Here is a 14,365-nt window from a genome sequence, read left to right on the forward strand (position 1 = left end):
CACAGAATAAATATATTATCACTTCCTCTTATTCCCCAGCAAGAGGATGGACCTTCAAGCTCTGTGCAGAACCCCAAAAAATCTGTTTCTTATTAATCACCTCCACAAAAGGTCATAAGACTCCCTGAGATGGGTGGGCTATTAGTAGCCCAGACTTGGCCAATTTTGCCTTTCACTGTTATCCACAGAAAGTAAATTGAATTTACAGGGCAGCACTCAGAGCCCACAAAGAAATGACTTGTCCCTGAACAATTAAAAAGTATGGAGGGCAGCCAAAGTAGAAGGAAAATAATGGTGAATGATGACATTCGTATTCCAGAAAATTAAATATATTTATTTATAAGAGTGAGGAGGTTCCAAATGGTCACTAGAAAGCTGATTACTTTCACTAAGAAACAAGCCCTACCAAGAGAATCCTGAAAGAAGGAACTTTGCAGCCAGGGAGACCAGTGTTCAGACTCTATTTTATCTTCCAAGCCCCATGACTTTGGGCAAGTGACATCCTCTTTAAGCCTTAGCTTGTTCACCTGAAACACGAACATAATAATCAGTAGTAGCTTTTATAAGTGAGAATGGAAGAAGATAACAGACAAAAGCCCCCAACCATTTCTTCCTTTCTCCAACTCCCAGCGTCACTGAGGACTCACCAGTTCCAGGAGTCTGGGCCAGTGGGACAAACAGAATGTTCTCTATCCGGTGATTAGAGACTAGATAAGTTCCCAGGAAGGATGAGAGAAGTCACCAGGAAAGGGCGAGGCAGGGTGATATGGTTTGGCTGTGTCCCCACCCAAATCTCATCTTGAATTATAGCTCCCACAATTCCCACATGTTGTGGGAGGGACCCGGTGGGAGGTAATTGAATCATGGGGGTGGGTCTTTCTCGTGCTGTTCTCGTGACAGTGAATAAGTCTCACGAGATCTGATGGTTTTATAAAGAAGAGTTTCCCTGCACAAGTCTCTCTTTGCCTGCCACCATCACAGTAAGATATGACTTGCTCCTCCTTGCCTTCCATCATGATTGTGAGGTCTCCTCAGCCATGTGGAACTGTGAGTCCATTAAACCTCTTTCCTTTATAAATTATCTAGTCTCGGGTATGTCTTTATTAGCAATGTGAAAACAAACTCATTCACAGGGCTTCCCTTTCTGGATCAAGATTCAGGCCAGCTTTCCTTTCTGAACTGGTCTTCACTTGGTTACTCAGTTAACCTCCTGCCCAGATTCACACATCTAAGAGGAAGTGGAGTAGGCTAGGCCACCCTCCAGCCTACTGCACATGGGACTGGATAGGACAAGGAGAGGAAAGAAAGACAAAATGTCTTTCACTGAGACTACCTTACTCCTGTAGTGAGGTGTATGGGCTGCACAACTTAGAGTTCAGCCTAGCCCTAAAAAATTGGAGTCACTGTGACAAAGATAATATTTTAGTAGCTCTTATAACTTTTCTTTTATAATCCTCTTGCTATGATCTGCCTCGTTCACAGGATCCTGCAGTAGTCAGTTCCCAGTAATGAACACAGCAGGAAGCCCAAGCATGGGGATTTGGGAGCCAGACTATAAGAATTTGATTCCTGACCCTGTTACTTCCTAGCTGTGAGTCTTTGGACAAGTTATTCCACATCTTTGCATCCTCACTTGTAAAACAGGGGTGCTAGTAGTAGGCCTATCTCATAGGATTGTTCTAAGCACTTAATGAGGTCATGCATGTCTAATATCTGTCACAGAATAAGCAATTGTATTAGTCATGATAAGTAAAGCAAGCTACTGTAACAAACAACGCAAAATATCAAGGGCTTAACATAACACTTGTGTTTCATTTATACCACAGCCCGATGTGGGTCCAAGTGTTCTCCTTGAAGAAGAGACCCAGGGATCTAGTCTCTTTCCATCTTGTAACATTACAATCCTCAACATGTGTCCTCTGCAGTTGCCATGGGAGGAAAAGAGAGAAAAGAAGGATTGCGCAGAGGGAATTATACCAAGCCTGCAAACTGCATACATCACTCTACCTGCATTGACCCAAACCCCATCTAAGTACAAGAGAAGCTGAGAAATATAATTGTCTTCCTGGGTATGCAGGCAGAAAAAAAACGGGATTGGTGAGCATCTCGTCATCTCTACCATTGTACATATGAAGTTTAGCTGATAATAGTGCTGTTATGGTTACCACCTATAGGAATGGGCATGGAGGGTGGGGTAAATTAATGCACAGGCAAACCTAAACTTCAGACGAGGAAACTCAAGGTTAAGCAAAGGATACATTCTCCGTCTTCTTCACTTCCTTCACCTTTTGCCTGACCAGCCCTCCTGGGAGCAGGTGGGCTGGTTTGAGGCTGCTTTGAGCCTCACCTCCACTGGACATTCCTACTTACCTTCTGGTAGAGGAGCTCCTGGCTATCAAGAGATCTAAAAGGCAGTTGGCGGAGGGACAAGGGAAAAACCTGGAGACTAGATTATTTAAATGAGTTGATCACTTCCCAAATCAGTGACCATTAGCTTCACTGATGACCTGCATAATGTTCAGCTCTGTCCCTGGTGATCACAGATGGAGAAGGGGGTCAAACCTAGGGAGTTACATGGATCCTGATGACAGTCAGATGGTTAGAAGTCCCTTCGCCATTCTTTTTCTAATTTAATGCCAATGCTGGTTTCCCAAAACACCTCCAGCATGTATGCATGCCTTAGGTATTTGCAGAAAACCTATCCAGAAGCCAAAAATGTGATCAGGCCTCTGCTCTAGGCAAGAATGGACTCTAACAGGCCCATTCCTCCGTCTGGGTGGACCACTTTTACTTCTTTGAGGGACTCAGGATATAAGCCTCCGAAAAGCTACTGATACCCCAAGAACAAAAATGGACAGAGATTTTATTTTGGCCACCTGAAGAAAGCCATGGATAAAACACCTTCTCAGCAGGCAGATATACCTGTATATGTCATGTGCAGTAGCAGTGGACTTGTCCATCCTTTACTGTAGACTATCATTGTATCTAAATTTCAAGCAAACTATTAGGCTTAACATCCTTGTTAGAACATTGAATCCTGAGGCACAGGTGTGGGACCTATGTCAATGAAGTCTTTCATAGCCAACCTTATAGTCCATCTTCCTCTGTCCATCCTCCCAAAATCCACTTTCACATGTGTTCCTGTTGTTTCTGCCAACAGACTAACCAGGTCCTGCAATGCCTTGGCATGCAGCACTTCCATCCTGAGGCAGGGACTATAGTTCCTCATTTGGCTATGCTGAGACCTGACCCTAGCTAATGGCCTAGAGGCAGCGGGGGTTGGAAGTGGGGGTTAGGAAGATCTTGAAGAGTATATACACCATCTTGTGAGGCTTCAGAGGAAGTCTTTACATCATCTTCAAGCAAAGGGAAGCTGTTTTCCTGTATTAAATACGAGAGGCCTGCTTCTGCTGGCCTGGAGAATTACGGAGAATTGGTGACTGGAGATTCTTATGCACTTCCAACATACTGTCCCTATCCCTAGTCTCAGGGTACCACTCTTTCACCTTTAGAACTGTGAATTTGACATAGGAGACCCAACTATGCAAATTCAGTAGGCTTTGCAGCTCTGCTACTATTATTATCAGATCCTGGGTCTGATTTTCAGTAGTTTGTTCTATAGATGCAGAAGTTAGGGGCTGCCATAGAGGCCCTCTGGCTTTCCCAGAATGCTCTAAGTTGGCAACAAGCTGTTTTGAATTTTTTTGTCAGGCATTCCAATGTCATCAAAAGCAGCTTGTACCTACTACAATCCTTATAATTATGATCACCACATTCTACCAATCAAGAGCCATAGTCAATGCATATCCCAGTGGTTCCCAAATTTGCTGCATATAAGAATCACCTGGAGATTTTTTAAAACGGACTTACTGTCACCTGGCTTTCATCCATAGCTATTTTGATTTAATTAGTTTGGGGTGAAACCTAGGCAAGGGGATTTTTTTTTAAAGCTCTCCCTACGATTTTAATGTACAGCAATTTAGAAACTATTGGCATCTCTGAATGCTTCATCTTCTACCTGTACTTCATCACAATTAACTACAGGCAAAAGCCTTGGTGATAGTGAAACAAACGCACATCAGGGGTTGTTACCAGTCCACTTACCACCAGCAATGGGGGCCCTCCACCTTTAGACTAGTGGGCAATTCAACTCCAAATTCCATCTTGAAGGTCTGCTTTCTTAGGCCACTCTTGAAACCATCTTTTTCCAGGTTCCCTAGAAAATAGAGACTGAGCAAATCTTATATGCTAAGGCTTTTGGGGGGAATGAAATTCCAGGAAAGCAGGAGTGAAGAAAAGAGATAAACAGAGAAAGAGAGTTAGCAAATATAAAGTGCATTACTGGTCGGGTGTGGTGGCTTATACCTGCAATCCCAGCACTTTGAGAGGTTGAGGCAGGCAGATCACTTGAGGCCAGGAGTTTGAGACCAGCCTGGCCAACATGGAGGAGCCCCATTTCTACTAAAAATACAAAAATTAGCCAGGTGTGGTGGCACATGCCTATAATCCCAGCTACTTGAGAGGCTGAGGCATGAGAATCACTTGAACCCAGGAGGCAGAGGTTGCAGTGAGCCAAGATTATACCACTGCACTCCAGCCTGGGAGACAGGGTGAGACCCTGTCTCAAAGTAAATAAATAAAGTGCATTACCAAGCTGGCCACAGCTTAATGAGAAACTGATTCAGTCCTGCAGGATGTCTTCAGAGAGACCATATGGGACTATTCACCCTCAAATAGTACCTCTCAGGAGAGGCGGACAGAAGGATTTTCCTCCAATTCCCATCTCCAATTGGTCATAGTTTGCTAATTACCATTCCTGGATTTGTGTGTGTATGAATACCAAATAGATCCCATAGTATCTTGAATCTCCATAGTAAAAGGAAAGTCTCATGCCAGCAAATGAGAGGCAAGAGATCTATGGTACAGGAAGTGAGGAGAGGCATTGCATCAGCTGTCTATTGCTGTGGAACAAACCACTCCCAAAACTCAATGACTGAAAACAACAACCATTTTATTTGCCTACAATACTATAGGCAAGCAATATGGACTGGGTTCAGCTTAGTGGTTCTTCTGTTGATCTTTCCAGGGGTTACTTACATGGCTGTAGTCATCTAGTGGCTTACTTGGGGCTGAATGGTCCAAGATGGCCACAGTGACATGTTGGGCAGTTGGTGCTTCCTGATGGCACCATTTCATCATATGGTCATCCTTCATGGTCGCTTCTCTTCATATGATCATTCACCCTCTTGGAGGCTTTCTGACATGGCAGCATTGCATTCCAAGATGAGGAGACAAGAGGCTGCAAGATGTCTTGAAGCTGAGACTCAGAAGTCACACAAGGTCATTTCTACACATTCTGTTGGTCAAAGAAGTTACAAGGCCAGCCAAGATTCAAGGAGAAGGCAAATAGACATCTTGATGGGAGTAGAGTAGGCATACTGTAATGGGGCATGCACACAGCAATGAAAGGGGTCACTGCAGCCACCTTTACAAACACTCTACCATGAGCACTGTGACTTTATGCTCACAAGCAGGCTGCTGTTTCATGGCAACAGTGGAGGCAGCAGTGGCCAACTGGCTCCAAAACAACAGCACAAGTGGTGGTGAGAGATGCTCCAGCCAAAAACCAAGGAGAATCTGTAGATCTTGTGGCCATAACCTGCATTCACTGCAGAGTATACAACTGTTTTAGAAAACAATGTGGCAATATTTAACAAAAAGTTGAAGATGCGCCTGTACTCCCACCTCAAAATTCCACCTCCAGAAATTCTCACAGGTGTTCACAAGGTGAGGACAAATATGTCCATGGTAACATTGTTTGAAATAGCAAAATAAAGAACAACCTAAAAGTGTATTCATAAAGGAATGGATAAATGAACTCTGATATATTCATTCAATGGTAGTATACAGTAACTAAATGATATAGATGCATCGCATGAAGAAATGTCAGAGATATAAAGGTGAGTGCAAAAAAGAAAGTTTTAGAAGAAGACACACATATTAATATAATTTGTTTAAAATTTTTTTAAAAGCAAAAAATGATACTTTGTATTGTTTAAGTATGCATACATACATAGAAAAATATAAAAACATGTATGAGACAGGCTAAGAGCTTGAGACCAGCTGGGGTGACATAGCAAGACCTTGTCTCTACAAAAAACATTTTAAAAATTAGCTGGATGTGGTGGCGCATACCTGTGGTCCTAGCTCCTCAAGAGGATGAGGCAAGAGGATCGCTTGAGCCTAGGAGTTCAAGGCTGCAGTGAGCCATGATTGCACGACTGCACTCCAACCTGGAAAGCAGAGTAAGAACCTGTCTCTAAAAACAACAACAACAAAACCACATGTGAAAAAGTGTGATGGTTAATTTTATATGTCAACTCGACTGGGCCATGGGATGCCCAGATTTAACATGATTTCTGGGTGTGTCTGTGCCAGTGTTTCCAGATGAGATCAGCACTTGAATCAGATTGTTCTCTCCAGTGCGGGTGGGCACCACCCAATCTGTTAAGGGCCTGAATAGAACAAAGAGTAGAGGAAGAAGGACTTTACTCCTTTTTTTTTTTCTGCACCTCTGTATGTCTTATCAGTTCTTTTTCTCTAGAGAACCATAATACAGAAAGATATTCCCAACTTCAGGATTATGGTTAATGCCAGGAAAGAAAAATGGGATCGGGGAAGAGTGTGGGGAGGACATGAGGGATCAAACAATCTGCAGTATTGTGTTTATTAAAACGAAGTCATCCAAAGTAAACAGAGTAAATGCTAAGTTTTGTCATATGTGGGCTTTAGGTCCATGAATTTTATCACATTATTTTCTATAATTATATTTTAAAATGTCATAATAAATAAAAAACAAATAAAAGGCATCAAAAGACCCTAATTCTGGTCTGGAGTCAGCTGCTAAGCCTGCCATTTGATAGAAACATATCTGGGAGAAATACACCAAAATATAAATAGTGCTTATCTCTGAGTGATAGAATTTTAAATGATCGCTGTTTTCTTAATTTTTTTTGCATGGTAAAAGAATTGCTTGTACTTTTTTATCAGAAAAATTAAGATATTTCTTTAAAACTTTGTTCTTTAAGGCTGAGTGCAGTGGCTCACACCTGTAATCCCAGCAGTTTGGGAGGCCAAAGTGGGTAGATCACCTGAGGTCAGGAGTTCAAGACCAGCCTGGCCAACACAGTGAAACCCTGTCTCTACTAAAAATAGGAAAATTAACTGAGAGTGGTGGTGCACACCTATAATCCCAGCTACTTGGGAGGCTGAGGCAGGAGAGCTGCTTGTAACCAGGAGGCGGAGGTTGCAGTGAGCCGAGATCACGCCATTGCACTCCAGCCTGGGCGATAGACAGAGACTCCCTCTCAACAAAAACAAAAACAAAGAAAACTTTTGTTCTTTGGCCTTAGAGAAATCACGCAACTTTTCTGCTAACCTTGTGCGGAAATGGTCTTGAAAGCCATTACGCATCACAAGAAAAAATAAACTGAAATCATCATTTTGTTCACTGAACATATGCCCCAGCCTTTGTTAGGTCACATCATTCTCCTGCACAGAGCATGTACACTCGGACATTAAATCCAGCTGTCCTCCACCGTGACTGCCCTTCTGGTGGGTAGAAGGACAGGGACATCATGTGCAAACAAGGCTCTCCCTTACTGAAAAGTAGACCTCCCTTCCCTATTCCCTTATTAAATAACTCTCAGCTACAATGGCTTATTTTGGCGGAGAACCCCCTTTAAGATACTACCCTTTTCTAAGCTCACCAGGCAATAAATAAAAGGATACCAACGTCTCTACACCCCCTCCCATGTGTACTGATTTTACAGTGCCACTTTCCATCAATTGAGGTGTTCATCACTATCATAGCAGAGAACCTTGAGGTTTCTTTATACTAACTGGGCTGGGGTCTCTTTTAAGTGGTCCCATCTACTTCCTGCCCACCAGTGAATGAGGATAGCTGGTTTGAGCCATCACTACCAACAGTCACAGCTGTGTCACCCTGTAGGTGAGATTAGTAAACTGAGAACACAGAGGCAGCACAAACTCCCTCAGTCCTGACCTGATTCAGTAGATTTCACCACAGATCTGTGAGGAGGCCCAACTCAAAGTAGCTTAAGCAGAAAAGGGGAGTTATTTATAGCTTATCTAATTGGAATGAATAGGGTGGATCCGGAGACTCAAAGTATACCTGCAGTTTGCGTCTCAGCTTCTCTCTTTGTGTTGATCTCATTCTGTTTTTCTTCAAACAACTCTGTCCAGAGGGTAGGACCAAAGAAAGGAAAACTGGCAGTAGGCAGTTCCAGACTTACCTTCCTCCAGCTCAGGATCTGCAAGGAAAGAAAGGGAGCGCATTCACTGTCTTGGAAGAACTCATTAGACCAACTTGAGCCTCCTGTCCACCATGAGGACCAGTCATTAAAGCCAGGGAATAATTGGCCAAGCCTGGGCCATGTGCCCATTTTTGTAGCTGGAGGATGGGGCAGGGTACAGGGATGGAGGCCTCATCAGAATGTAGGACACAGGCATAGAGGAGCAATTCTCTAAAGGAATAAAGTGTGCTGTCATCTGAGGAGAGAAGAAGGGAAGGCTGGGCAAACAAAAACAAGAGTCCACCCAATGCACATAGGACACGAGCTCTTATTCTGCCTCAAGTCTGTTAAGAAAACAGCACGGATGCATCTCCAGTGAAGTTTGTCTTCTCCTGCCCCATTCTAAGGATGTGTGTGAATTGAATGTGAGGTGAGGGGAGGGCCTCTAGAGTAAGATGACAGAGCTACTTGCAGCTGTATGGTAGGCCAAGCGGGGGTGAGGGTTCATCTGGAACTAGCCAAAACTCCTCCTCCTCCTCTCCAGTTCCGTCATCCCTCCCTCTCCTTGTTTCTCTGTTCTTTTACTCATCTCCTTTCTTTCTAAAGGCAATAACCTTCATGCTTATAACCTTGCCTAGTGATAATTAAAAGATATCCTGGCTTCTTAAGAGTAAGCCCTTGTATTTCAGGGGCAGAAGAACAGTGAGTGACAGGAAAATAATAAACTAATCTCTTATGAACATATACACAAAAATCCTAAACAAATCACTAGCAAACACAATTCAGCAATGTATTTGGTCACCAAATTTTGATGTACAAAAAGACAGCAAATTCATGCACTTCAATCTAATAAATAAGAGTTCTATGACCAAGTTGGATTTGACCCAGGGATACAAATAATTTAACATTTCATATTGTCATTTTGACATGTTATATTATCACCTCAAGAGACAGTTGACTAAAATATATGACTTAATAATTCAAGGTTAATTTTTTAAAACAAAATAGCAATAGAAGGAAATCTCCTTAACCTGGTAAGGATAGCTAACAAAAATCTTCATCAAACTTAATGATAGAACATTAAAACTACTCTCTTTCTAAGTAAGCAGATGGTGGATGGTGGAAGCTAGGTTTCTTCCTGTTAGAGAGGAAAACTACAGTTAGTAAAGGAGGAAGTCTAGAATGAACCGTGTCATACTGGATTACAATCGGAAACATCAGTATGAGCTCATGTTGAGATTAATAAAGATACAAATGTATAGATTCAGACATAATTATAGGTATGTGCATACATGGGCTAGTATATATACATATATTCTTAGTTCTGTCTGCTGAGAAGACTAGAAACAGTGAGATCCCAGTTGTAAGGAGCGTACACACCACCCAGATCTTGGTTTCCAAATTCCATTCTCCAATAAAAGGAACCAGATCTCCTTGGAGAAACGGCTGATTCTAGGGCTAGGGCAGAGAAAATATAAAATGAGTGTGGATCTTGTTGTATAACCAGAAAGTAAGAATATGCCAAAAAATAAAAAAATAGGGGCATGTCAAAGGGACACCAGAGCCAACCCAAAAGAGCTCCAATGCCCAAATTGGAACAATTTGAACAAGAAAATAAATAACATACTATAAGCCAGAGTATAAGAAAATACATGAGTCCATACTGATATGAATAAACGATTGAATAAGCAAACGGACTGATAAATAGGAAAGACAAGTCTTTCTTACAGAAGGTTTCCAGATAATATAGTATATGAATATACTCCATCCTCTAGGAGCTGAAACTTAATCCTCACTGATATGGTTTGGCTGTGTCCCACCCAAATCTCATCTTGAACTGAAGTTTCCATAATCCCCACGTGTAGTGGGAGGGACCCAGTGTAGGTAACTGAAACATGGGAGTAATTACCCCCATGCTGTTCTTGTGATAGTGAGTTCTCACAAGATCTGATGGTTTCACAAGGGGCTTTTCCCCCTTTGCTCAGCACTCACTCCATCCTGCCACCCTGTGAAGAGGTGCCTTCTGCCATGTGATTGTAAGTTTTCTGAGGCCTCCCCAGTCATGCAGAACTGCGAGCCCATTACACCTCTTTTCTTTATAAACTACCCAGTCTTGGGTATTTCTTCATAGCAGGGTGAGAACAGACTAATACAATCCCTCTCCCCTTTCCCCCTTCTCCCACTTGAGGAGGGGTTGGATTGAGAAAGGAAAGGGCATAGGGGAGGTAACTTTACTACGGAAAACTCTGGTGTACATTGCCTTAGTTAGGTGACCTAGGTTAATTTCACCAATGATGCTTCAGGTTGACGGCATGTATTCTTGGATACAACATGATAGGAAGGACACTGCTCTGATATTATTCCCAAAAAACCATAAACCCATTCTACTCATGAGGAAAACATCAGGCAAACTCAAAACTAAGAAACATTCTATAAAATACCTAACCAATATGCCTCAAAACTGTCAAGGTCATGAAAAAGAAAGAAGGAAAAATTGTCATAGACCAGAGGAGACTAAGAAGACATGACGACTAAACAGAATGGGGTATCCCAGATGGGATCCTGGGACAGAAAAAGGGACATTAGTGGAAGAACTAGTGAAATCTTAAAAAACTCTAGAGTTTAGTGAATATCGATATATCAGTTTTGGTTTCTTAGTTTTGACATGGGTACCATATTCTGTAACTGTTAACAGAGGAGGAGACTGGGTGAGGAGTCTATGGCAACCCTAAGTACTATCTTTGCAAGTTTTTAAAATAAATTTAAAATTATTTAAAAATAAAACATTTATGCCAAAAAATTTCCCTTGAAGTCAGGACAAGAAGAAGGATGACCTCAAGATGCTAACTGACACTGTAACAAAACAAAGAAACAAAATGTATCAGGATTAAAAAGGAAAAGCTGAAACGTGCATTATTCAATATGATTGTTTACACAGAAAATCCAAAACAATAAACAAACTATTAGAACTGATAAGGCTTCAGTCAATTTCTATCAACACCCACATACACACACTCACACACACACACACACAAACATTTACCTACATAACAGCAACAATCAGAAAATGTAAACATTTTTAAAGATTCCATTACAATAGCATGAAAAAGCTATAATTTATCTAGGAATTAATCTAACATAAGATGCCCAAGGCCTTTATACAGAAACTTAAAAGGCTTCTTTGAAAGGTACAAAAAAGAAATCAAATAAATGGAAAGATACACCATGTTCATGGACGGGAAAACTTTATATCACAAAGATGACACTTTTCCACAAATTAATATAAACAGTAAAATTACAATCAAAATCCCATCAGAGTTTTTCATAATATACTTTCCAGGTAGTTTATTTCCACCAGGAAACAGGCCACATGAAAAGCTCCACAGAGCAATGACCAGTAGCAACAGCCTCATCTCTTCTTTGCCATCATCCCAGCATGATGGGGCCTGTGCGGTAGTCCCCACTCACTCCAAAGGTGATGAGCGGGATGAATTTCAAACCCAGGTGAGTTCTATTTTTTTTTTAAGCAGAGCAATGGAGAATATTGTTTCCTGCTAACTTCTATTGCTCAGGGACCAAAGCCTTTTCCTCTGTGGGACCTGTCCAGCCAGCATATAATAAATAACCCCACCAGTGGAAAAAACACTTTCATTTGATTCCATGAGTTTCTAAATCAGTGTGTTACTCAGTTATCCCCTGACTTCATCTAATATTTTTCTCCATCACTCCAGGGGGGATAGTGTCCAACAGGAAAAACTTACATTCTGAAACGTGTGTTTCATCTTCTTCCAGTATGGAAAAGCAGGCTCATTGAAGAGGCAAGAGCGAGCATCCACTGCCAGCTTTCCAGTTGGACACGAGCCATGCAAAGGCATCCAGGAAGAATCTAGTTGGAAGATGACTCTATCAGGCTGGATCAGAACTTGATGGCTGGCAGCTCACACGGAGACTCCACATGACCCGCTGGGAAGAGTCAGCCACCCCTTTGTGCTTCAGTATCTGTTCCTTTAGTCAGAAGGAAGCTCTAGGACACAGCTTGGGTCAAAAGATGAGCCCCAGCAATCGCACCCATGTGTGTATAGTACCTCATAGTTTGCAAATTATTTGATCTCATTTGACCCACATAAGAACCCTGTGGATATTGTCGTCTGAAAGACAGGGAACATGCTATTTTACAGATGGGGGTGCAAACCCAGACTTCAAATTCACACCTAGCGCGTAGGCAAGCCAGAACTCACATCCAAGTTTTTGAAAAGGAGTGTCCTGAACTATTCCGTCTTCGCACACCTCCTACATCATTGCTTTCTGTGGTGTTATCCCCATATCTCCACCTGCATCCAGCTCTTCAAGCTGCAGTTCAGGCTTGGTTGAGATGTCCGGAGGCGGCAATTTTACCCATCTGAAAGCAGAGAGAGGCATGTGGCTGGTCCGCAGGCAAGGCGGAGAGGGGTCTTTTGGTAACGTAATCATCAGGTCCCCACTAATAAGAAAAGCAGTCTCTACAAGCCAGGAACTTCAAAGAGCAACCAGCAACACCCTCTCTGCGTGCTGCAGCTCCTCCCGGGTCTGCTCGCAGAGCCATCCCCTGGTCAGCCCGCTGCTGACACCTTGTGGCCGGCAAACAGAGTTCTTGCCCATTTCCTCTCAGAATTAACGTCAAGCAAGGTGGCTGAGTGCTAGGAACCAGGCCCACCTCCTATTGTTCTTCCCGGGTTCCCCGACAGCGCCCTCCTGGGAAGCCCAGGGCTTCAGGGCGGCTCAGTGTCAGGGCTGCTTAGGGGCCTGTGTGACCCTCAGTGGATGTCCGCTGAGTTTCCTCAGGACCCGGGCTGCCCAGCCCCTGCCAAGCCACGGTGGCAGTCATAGGGACCTCTAGGTGGCATCTGCTGCTCAACGCAGGAACCAGCACACACAATGCTCACCAAAAGACTGGCAGGTGAAATAAGGATTTGCTCATAAAAACAGGCATGAGCCAGACGCCTGAACACTGTTCTACTTTGGGGCCCTATATCTGCCACCATAAAGTGTGGGCATCAGAGGGGTCAGAGGACACCCTGCTGGAAATAGAGCTTGTGGCAAACAGCCTCCGGGGACAGCCATTGAGGCAAATGACACCTTGGAGGTGTAAATCACCCGAGGGACTTGTTCTGTTGTCAGTGGAAAAACAATTCAAATTCTAAGGAGACACTAATGGCAGCAGTGGGAGAGGGTGCCCGGTGTCTGCATGCCTACCCTTTGAGTAAAGGGATCTAACTAAATAGTAGAGAGTCTTGTTACTATTTTTTTTTTTAATTAAAAAAAAATTTTTTTTGAGATGAGACCCGGCTCTGTTGTCCAGGCTGGAGTGCAGTGGCACAATCTCAGCTCACTGCAACCTCTGCCTCCCAGGCTCAAGTGATCCTCCCACCTTAGCCTCCTGACAGCTGGGATTACAGATGCGAGCCACCGTGCCCAGCTAATTTTTGTATTTTTTGTAGAGATGGGGTTTCACCATGTTGGCCAGGCAGGTCTTCAACTCTTGACCTCAAGTGATCTGCCCACCTCGGCCTCCCAAACTGCTAGGATTACAGGTGTGAGCTACCCTGTTAAGCCTTGTTATTATTTTAAAATGTGGGATTCAATGATTTCAGTTCAAGGCATTGTTAATATTCCAAACAATGATCATTAGTGTGGCTGTGGTGAACTTAGATTAATAAAAATTTAAGATAGTTCTATCTGAAAGCACCAGGATCTCCCATTACATTGAGTAGTCAAGAGTCTGAAAGCAATTAATTAATCTCCAGCCCTCTGTTCCCCCACCTATAAAATGAAATGTTTGAACAAATTTGCATTTCTCAAAGTGTGGTTTGTGAACATGAATGCCTCAGAATCACACAGTCTTATTAAAAGATGTAGATTATAAGAGCACTAATCTGAGGTCCGGGGATCTGCATTTTAACCCATTCTTCAAGTAATTGTTATGCACACAGATTTGAGAATCATTAAAGTGATGCAGGGTCTAAGATCTATTGAGACCTATTATGCACCAGGCACTGACAAGAGGTCTTTTC

At 42.8% G+C, this 14,365-nt stretch overlaps 1 long non-coding RNA gene across 1 annotated transcript; it reads right to left on the minus strand.

The window, feature by feature from the left end:
• Positions 1-327: 327 nt before the first annotated feature.
• Positions 328-12,895, minus strand: LOC139363341 (uncharacterized). Its single transcript, XR_011623489.1, has 3 exons — positions 12,077-12,895; positions 8,195-8,333; positions 328-6,293 (listed from the first exon to the last, which is right to left on the minus strand). It is a non-coding gene; the product is annotated as an uncharacterized lncRNA (long non-coding RNA).
• Positions 12,896-14,365: the final 1,470 nt, after the last annotated feature.

Source organism: Macaca nemestrina, chromosome 5 (assembly GCF_043159975.1).
Source record: "Macaca nemestrina isolate mMacNem1 chromosome 5, mMacNem.hap1, whole genome shotgun sequence".
In the NCBI taxonomy this organism is placed as follows: Eukaryota; Metazoa; Chordata; class Mammalia; order Primates; family Cercopithecidae; genus Macaca; species Macaca nemestrina.